An 8,803-nucleotide genomic window follows, 5' to 3' on the forward strand; every position below is an offset into this window, starting at 1 on the left:
TCAAGAGCGAGAGCAGCACGCAGACCTGGGAAAGAATCTGCTGCTGCCGCCTTTACATTTGCTCCTGTGGCAGCGCCCAGTTCCTCCCACTTCCCTCCTGATATGAGTCTACACTGCCATATAATCTGGGATAAGAAGATAATCTAGGATCAGATCCTGGGAATTAGGGCATAGATTCAGCCTAAGGCCCTTTCCACACTGCTGCTATATCCCAGGATCTGATTCCAGATTATCTGCTTTAAATTGGATTATATGAGTCTACACTGCCAGAGAATCCAGTATAAAATAATCTGGGATCAGATCCTGGGATATAGGGCAGTGTAGTTCCAGCCTGAGACCCCTTCCACACTGTCCCTATATCCCAGGATCTTATCCCAGATTATTTTATCCCCAGATAACCTCAATACTTCATTAAAAGTTACAATCTACATTGCTTTTACCCAACCTGATGCCTTGCAGAAGTGTTACATTATGAACTCCATCATTCACAAATGTTTTTCTGCTACAGAATGTGCCTTCCTTGAGGCAGCCCAGGAGGGGAACTCTGCTTAGTTGCAGCCACCCAAACCTCCAGCCCAGCCCTTATTCTCTGCTGGAAATTCCCTGCCAATAAATGCTAAGGGCAGAAACTGCCAAATTGTAAGATGTCTCCCTGTCACTAAGACATAGCAATGGGAACCCCAGGATCTGGAAAAGGGGAGGGGGGAGCAAGGAAGGAAAGGCCTAATCCCCCATTGGGAACCTGCCTCCTACCTTATACTAAAGAGCACAGCAGGGGGCAGAGCAGCCTCAAATAGCCTGCAGCTCCACCCCTGTCAACCGCCTCCACCAAGTCTGGCCTCTTTCATGAGGGATTTCAAATCCCCCCCCCCTATGTCTTAGGCTTTGCCTGTCAGTTATGGGTGGGCCAACTTCCACTATATCAGCTATTGATGCAAGTAATGACTGTGTGAATAAATTGTCAACATTTGAGATAATGCTTGCAGTTCTGGAGGGACTCGTTTAATTTTTGCTTCTCATAAACTTAGCATGGGGATTTAGTTAACCAGTTAACATTCATGAGTGGACTAGATTATTCTAACCTGAAAAATTTGGGGGGGGGGGTGAACCCCTAACCACCACCATCACCACCACCACCCCCTCCCGGCTACAGCCATGTTAGGGAACTCATCATACTAATGAGCCCCTCCCTTTCTAATGTCCTGTTTTGTCAGCAATCACCAGTGAAATGGAAGGGGTATGTGGTGCTTTGCAGCAAGCCGCATGTCTTCCCTTCTTCCCCCATCAGGATAAACCGCATTGGCACCCTGTCACTTCCCCCATCAGACAGGGGAAAGCCTGAAAAATGCAGGTGTCTCCATTGGACCTACCAAAAAGACGATTCTCACCGTGGTGTCAAAGAAGCTAGAATGCAGCACTTCCTTGCTACCTCACCCACAGATGGAGTGGGGTCTTGGCCTGCGTCATCTGATGGAGTGCATCTAGATCTGTCACTGAAGAAGTGCCCCACTGTGGTAAGGGGGAAAAAAAACCCAGTATGATGAGGTGGTAGCTCTTCCATAGTCAAACATAAATTGAGATGTTGTTAGTGCTAGGATTTGTTGGGGTCTTCCATGGGTCTTATTGAGTCTGTAATCATTCTATGTCTACATAGTGAAAGGTAGCCAGCTGCTTCCCCAATGTTTCCTGCTTACCATAAAGCATGGAACAGTCAAGCTGGTGATTTCATGGCCTTGGAAATCTAGGGCAGAATATATGTCTCAGTATAGCATAAGTCCACATGCAGATATTTATGCTATGCTGGGGAGATATTAGATTGAGGCCAATATGGTTCAAGGTGATGTAGATAATATTTCAGATCCAGGAAAATACAGAGGACAAAAGTGACGGAGTACAAATTTAGTTGTGAATTGGAATAAAGAAATAAGTTAATGTTAAATAATAAAGTTGGTTCTGCTGCATAGTTTATGAGAAAGGGACATTTTGATTTTACACTTATACTTAGTAAGAAATTGGCAAAACGTTAAGCACAAAAAAGCACTGAGTTGACAACTGATGTTTTGAAAAAGAAAAAAAAAGAATCTGGAAAGTCAATCTTTTCAACTGCAGCCTATTTCTAAAATAAATATTTCTAAGTCAAATGTAGTAGTTTAATTACTAGGTTTCTGTATTTTTATTAATCTTTCCTAGCTGCCGTGTATTGCTGAATTCCTTCTAAACCAGCAGAAAGAAGTCTGCTGCTCCTATTTTTTTATTATTATTTGTCTGTAAAGTATGTGTGGAAGCAACCTACATACAGTTACCAATTTGATTTCTAAAAGCCATGGACACAAATCTATCCAAGATTTATGGACTTTTGATATCAATAGAAGAATGAAACAAGGGTTGCAATTTTGTATTGCAGATTATGTGCAAAACTTTAACTACACAACTTTATGCATATTTAGTGACACAACAAATGCCCTTTGGGCCCATCTTAGTGAATTGCAAAGATGTGTATCAGGACATGGACAAGAATGTACCAGCATGCAGAAAGCTCTAGCAGTGAGCATCAGCATTCCCTAGCTGGTGGCTTGATGTGCATCAGGCTCTGCCGATGCACCTTGGCAGTCCTTTGCTGTTGTCTGGATGTATATTAAGAGTGCATGATATGCATGAGTGCCCAGTGAGCATTGAGACTACAATGGGCACTCCATTGATTGCCGTAGAACTTGCTGAATACAGACATTGGGAAAGTGCTCAGTTCTGTTTCTCACTGATAAGTCATAGAATCAAAGAATAATAGAGTTGGAAGAGACCACATGGGCCATCTAGTCCAACCCCCTGACATACAGGAAAAGCACAGATATGGAATTAAACACAGATACGGAATTAAAATATAGTTGCAATAGAATGTAAGTCAAAACTCATGATTGAAAGTTGATGGGTAGGCCTGCCAGAAGAGATGGGCCTTCAATTGCATTTAAATTCCAACAGCTCGTTTAACTGTCAGAGCTCTTCTGGCAGATTATTCCACAGTCATGGGGTGGCCGATGAAAAGGTCCTTTGAGTGACAGTCACCAGTTGGTTTCTGGCTGGTTGGAATAGGCATCTGCCCGAGGACCATCTTAAAGGGAGGATTATGCAGAAAAAGGCAAGCCTGTAGGTAACTTGGACCCAAACCATGTAAGGCTTTAAAAGTCAAAAACAACACTTTGTACTTTGCCTAGAAACTAATTTGCAACCAGTAGAGTGACCTTAGTCTGGGTGTAATATGCTCACTCCTAGATGTTTCTGTAACCAATCTGGCTGCCATATGTTGAACTGATTGGAGTTTTCGAACTTGGTATTTATTTATTTATTTATTTATTTACTATATTTATACCCCACTCTCCTCAACCCTGAAGGGGACTCAGAGCGGTTTACAGATTATGGCAAAATTCAATGCCGCATTATACAACAAATAATAAATATAACATATCAAATTATAAAACAATTAAAACATATAAATGCAATAAACCGATTAAAACATAGTTTTAAAGGAGCAGATATTCCATCAGGGGAGGAATGAGACACAAAACTGGGGTCGCGGTGGCAGCATTCACTTGAGAGGGCCCAGGTGAATCAAGGACCATGGCCAGAAGAAGCAAATGCCGGTATCTCTGTGCTGACCCCAGGATGCTGAAACGGAGGCTGGTCAAGATGGAGTCTGGCAGCACCAAGCGGCCAGAGTGAGTCCCCAGGAGCTGAGCCAGGGGCAACAAGGAAAACAAACACTGCCCCTTCCCTCAAAGCCCCTGGTGATGGTACCTTCACTTCCTGCTTTTGCCTGAGGCCCTGCAGGCAGAGGTAACCCAATGTACAGTGCATTGCAGAAGGCCAACCTCGAGATTGTCAGCCAGTGCACTGCCATCTTTAGGTCCTTGGATTCTAGGAAGGGGCGCAGCTGGAGTATCAGCTGCAGCTAGTAGCAAGCACTCCTGACCATTGCATATTCCTGGGCTGATGTTTGAAGAGACGGATCCCAAGCTGCGAACTCAGTCTTTCAGGGGAAGTGTAACCCCATCCAGAAGTGTAACCCCACCCAGAAAAGATCCACCCAGAGGAAAGGTGTTCTTACCATACATCAAGGGAACTACTGACCGCATAGGGAAGCTGATGAAGAAGCACAACCTACAAACCATCTACAGACCCACGAAGAAAATTCAACAAATGCTACGGTCAGCGAAGGACAAGAGGGATCCTCTCTCTTCTGCAGGAGTCTACCGGATACCATGCAGCTGTGGACAAGTCTACATAGGGACCACCAAACGCAGCGCCCAAACAAGAGTCAAAGAACATGAAAGGCACTGCAGACTAATTCAACCAGAGAAATCAGCCATAGCAGAGCATTTGATGAACCAGCCTGGACACAGAATACTATTTGAGAACACAAAAATGCTGGACCATTCTAACAACTATCATGTCAGACTACACAGAGAAGCCATTGAAATCCACAAGCATGTGGACAACTTCAACAGAAAGGAAGAAACCATGAAAATGAACAAAATCTGGCTACCAGTATTAAAAAACTCAAGAATCAGAACAGTAAATAAAAAGCAATACTCTGAAAACAGAGGATTTCCAGACATGAATCAACCTAGGGCAGTTAACGACTCTAAACAAAGGATGCCCCAGAGGCAGGAAGAAGACAGCAGATAAGCTTTTCAATGCTAATTAAAGTGATTAACTACACACATTCACACTGACCTCTCTCACCCTAGACTTTCCACAGATATATATTTACCTCTTTGCTTAGTTTTCTCCATACCTCACAACCTCTGAGGATGCCTGCCATAGATGTGGGCGAAACGTCAGGAGAGAATGCTTCTGGAACATGGCCACACAGCCCGAAAGACACACAACAACCATCCAGAACTGGTTGACACACCTCCATCTCTAGATTAGGACTCTTGATTGCAAGGACCTCTGTCTTGTCTGGATTCAGTTTCAATTTGTTTTTCCTTATCCAGTCCATTATGTATATGTGTAACATTCACATATATTTCCAAATTCTGAAACAACCTAACATAGCCCAATTACTTGATCTCTAAAATGGCATTGCCCTAAATCCCTACATTATAGAATTAATGCAGTCTGACCCCATTTTAAATACCATGGCTCAATGGTATGGAATTATGGGAATTGTAGTTTAGTGAGGCACTAGCAATAATTGGAGAGAAGGCTAAAGATCTTATAAAGCCATAGTTCCCATGATTCCATAGCACTGAGCCATGGAAATGAAAGGATTGTCAAACTGCATGCACCCTAAACTGTCTGAATTTTGGAAATTATGTGTTGCCTTTCCTTTAAAATATGTTCTACTAGACTTACTCTACTTTAAATTAGAAGACTTCCCGTCATACTTGCTTAAAGGAATAGCTATGTATTGTACAATGGTTCAATAACTTTCAGCACACTTTTTCATGTGCCTGCCTTTAACCTTATTAGGCCACTCAGCATTATAAACTGCAACATTGCAAATATATTTTAGTACATAGAATAAGACACATTTGGGACTCTGCAGCTCAGATGATCTATGTATTGTATATGCTGTGAGCCATTCAAACATCCACACTTGCAAAGACAGAAATAGAAATAGCCTGTGATCCCTGGGGATCAAAGTACTCCCAAAATAGGCAGGTAAAGAAAGGAATGTTTAGTATTTTTCCCCCCTGCTCACCCAGCACTATTCATGAGCTTATCATACTAGTTAGAACTCATTAAGCTGTTGCCTACATTTCTGGAAGTCAATTGGTCTTTGTCACTACACTGAAGGTAGGACACAGAGCATCGCAATCCATCAAAATGTACTTTCCTTTTACAATAAATTAATTTTCTCCCTGTAAATCTCATTGAAGTCTTCATTGTGAGAGTGAGAGGATGGAGAATGACCTGATGATGCTTAGAGGTGGCATATCAGTCATTGAAAAAAAAAATGCAGACATTTTGCAGTTTGGGGCTCAAAATGAATTTTGAAAATTCTGAAGGCAGTACAGTATGCGTATTAAAAAAGAAAGATTTCAAATAATAATCTGAAGAGCAGCAGTATCATGCGTAATTAACCTGTATTAAATGAACAGATAAAGACAAAATACCGACTTCTTAAAAATGTGCCAATAAGGACATTACACAGACCAAAGAACATTTACATTATTTAAAGTATTAAGAAAAGACAGGATCCACCTGGCAGGGGTGTTTTGATGTTGTCATGTTCTTTCAGGAACTCAATAAGGAACTGGCAAGTTTCCATCTCATAGAAGACACAAAGGAGGTGTTTGAACAAATTAATGGAGTGACACTACAAATGCAAATGTAGCCACACATGAAATGTAGTCCACAAATAAATCCATTTGTACAGAACTCAAATTGTCAAGAGTCAGACGCCAATTAGCGAACAAAAATAGAGTTTATTCAGCAGATAAGCCAAAAAGTAATGTTAACACAGAAAAAACCTTGAAACACTTCACTATCAGTGCTTCAAGAGCAGTTCAAACAAAAATATAATTCAGCAACACAAGCAGGTAAAAACAAAGCTAAACAAACTTAGTGCAAACTGCACTTTCTGAGTCCAAGCCCTGCCAGCCGGCTCTGTAGTTTTCAAAGGAACAGTTCCCAAAAGAAAACACCAAACTGGTCAGGAAACAAACAAACAAACTAAGAATGCAGTAGACTGCTTCCACAATGTGGATAAAGCCGAAGGCTCCAAAAGGATGGAGAAAAGACGTCATCCGGGATTCCAAGGACAGGTCAGGAGATAACAGCGGTGTCCAAAGAGCAAGCCAGGAGTCAAAAGCCGATAGTAGTCATCAATCACAGGGCAAAGGCAGTAGCAAGGTCAAATTCCGATCTAAGGTCTGAAGAGGGTGCAGTCATCCAAAACAGGTCCACGATAAGACACAGCGAGAGCCAAGCTAGGTGATAACAGCAGATTCAAATCATAGTCCAAGTCCAGTCTTCATGGAAACACAGAGATCCCAATGGCGCCTCAGCAACACCTTGCCACACGCAAAGTGCAGTGGCCAAACATTCCCATTTTATTCCCCTTCCTCCTGGGTGACCAAACACTCACACCCAAACACCAGGTGTCCCAAATCTACTCAGAGTCTGAGCTCCACACAGCTAGAGCTCGTGGATCTGGAGTACCTAGCAATTCGTCGGAGTCCCAATCATCCTGCCCACACTTAGCCCCATGAACACTTAAAGAACCATCCTCCCTTCTCCAAGCATCCCAATTGGGATCAGCTCCTGCAGAAACCCCAGGTTCAGAAGTATCCATAGACCCCAAATCCCCAGACATCTCCGGTGGCTGTGCCCATTCAGTGCCCGCTTCCCCAGCCACCACCTGTTCCTCAGCATCCATCTCCCCATCTGAATCTTCCTCAGAAGATCCCCCATATAGCTCTCTAAGTCGCTTCCTGCGCAACTCCTCCAGTGAACCCTCATCACGAGGGTTTTTTCTTCCCCTTCGAATTCCATCCCCATCAACCATAATCCCCGAAGGCGCAGTCACAACACAAATAGTGTGCAAATCACCCTCATCAACAAACAATTCCATCAAATCCACTGCAAACCCATCAAGCTCACGGTATATTTTTTTTTCCATGTCAAAAAGTGTACAGGCTCAGAGTGGCATCCTGTTAAAAACATTTCCATTTCCAGTTTGTGTCTGGCTACAGAGATGTATCTGGAAGCTTCTGCAATCCTGGCTGGTTACCATGAAGCATAGAATGTCTATGAGGAGAAGCATCAGTAAGTCAAGAAAAGACTATATAACTCATTCTAGCATAGACCTACATGCAGATGTTTGTGCTATGCTGAGAAGACATTGGATTGCAGCTCCAACATAACCATATAGTGCCTAAGGGGTGGTAAAGGTAGGAAAGGATTGTCATCTGCTAATGTTGCGATAGCTGGTCCATGACAATGCAAGCATCCTCCTGCACTTCCCAGGCATTGTCCACAGATCCTGGAGATATTGTCATTGTGCACATGAAGGGACCTCCAGGTCTTTTTGAAGACTCAAGGACAACAACAAGCCTGAGACTTGTACACTTCACTAGCCCCTTCTCACTCCCTCTTCATCTTTGAATATTCCTTTCATTCATGTCAGGAATCCATCTGTTCTTTTCATGTTCACAATTATACTTTCTGGGATAGCTGGCAATGAATTTGTACTGAGGTTTAGTCCAAATCTTAGAAAAGCTGTCCAAGTTGTTTAACTTTTCCCCAAAATATGTTCAGAATAGCTCCTTGGATTGTTTCTTTGATGTTCAGACTGAAACCCAGAACCCGATTAATATGGAAGTCACCAGCCCTCAGTGCAACATTTCAGTAAAAATAACAAAAGTCTTGCAGCATCTTAAAAACTATTTTTCATCTGACCATGTGAATTTGTAGTCCATGGATACTTATGGTAGGAAATCTGCAGTCTTCTCAGACCCTTTGGCTGGAATCTTACTGGTACATACTACAAGTGCAGAGATACATTATGCATGCAGCTGCTCTTTCTTGGTGCTTTGCGAGGGGATAAGTAGTAGAAGCAGCATTACACAATCACCTGACTTATTACTTCCACACTGTGAAGATCATTCCTCCATGAAATAGGCATTCAGGAAACACTGGCATGGAACCAGTGGGCTTCTACTGCTGTTGTCACTCAAGAATATTTCTCCCTTTCAAAAAGAAAGGTTATCTCTCTCCCCACCCCCTATCCTGAGGCTTTTTATTCTGGCCACCACCATCTTCCCTTCTGTTCATGTTGTTATGCTACTGATTAACAGGG

The sequence above is a fragment of the Anolis carolinensis genome, chromosome 2 (genome assembly GCF_035594765.1).
Source record: "Anolis carolinensis isolate JA03-04 chromosome 2, rAnoCar3.1.pri, whole genome shotgun sequence".
NCBI lineage: Eukaryota > Metazoa > Chordata > Lepidosauria > Squamata > Dactyloidae > Anolis > Anolis carolinensis.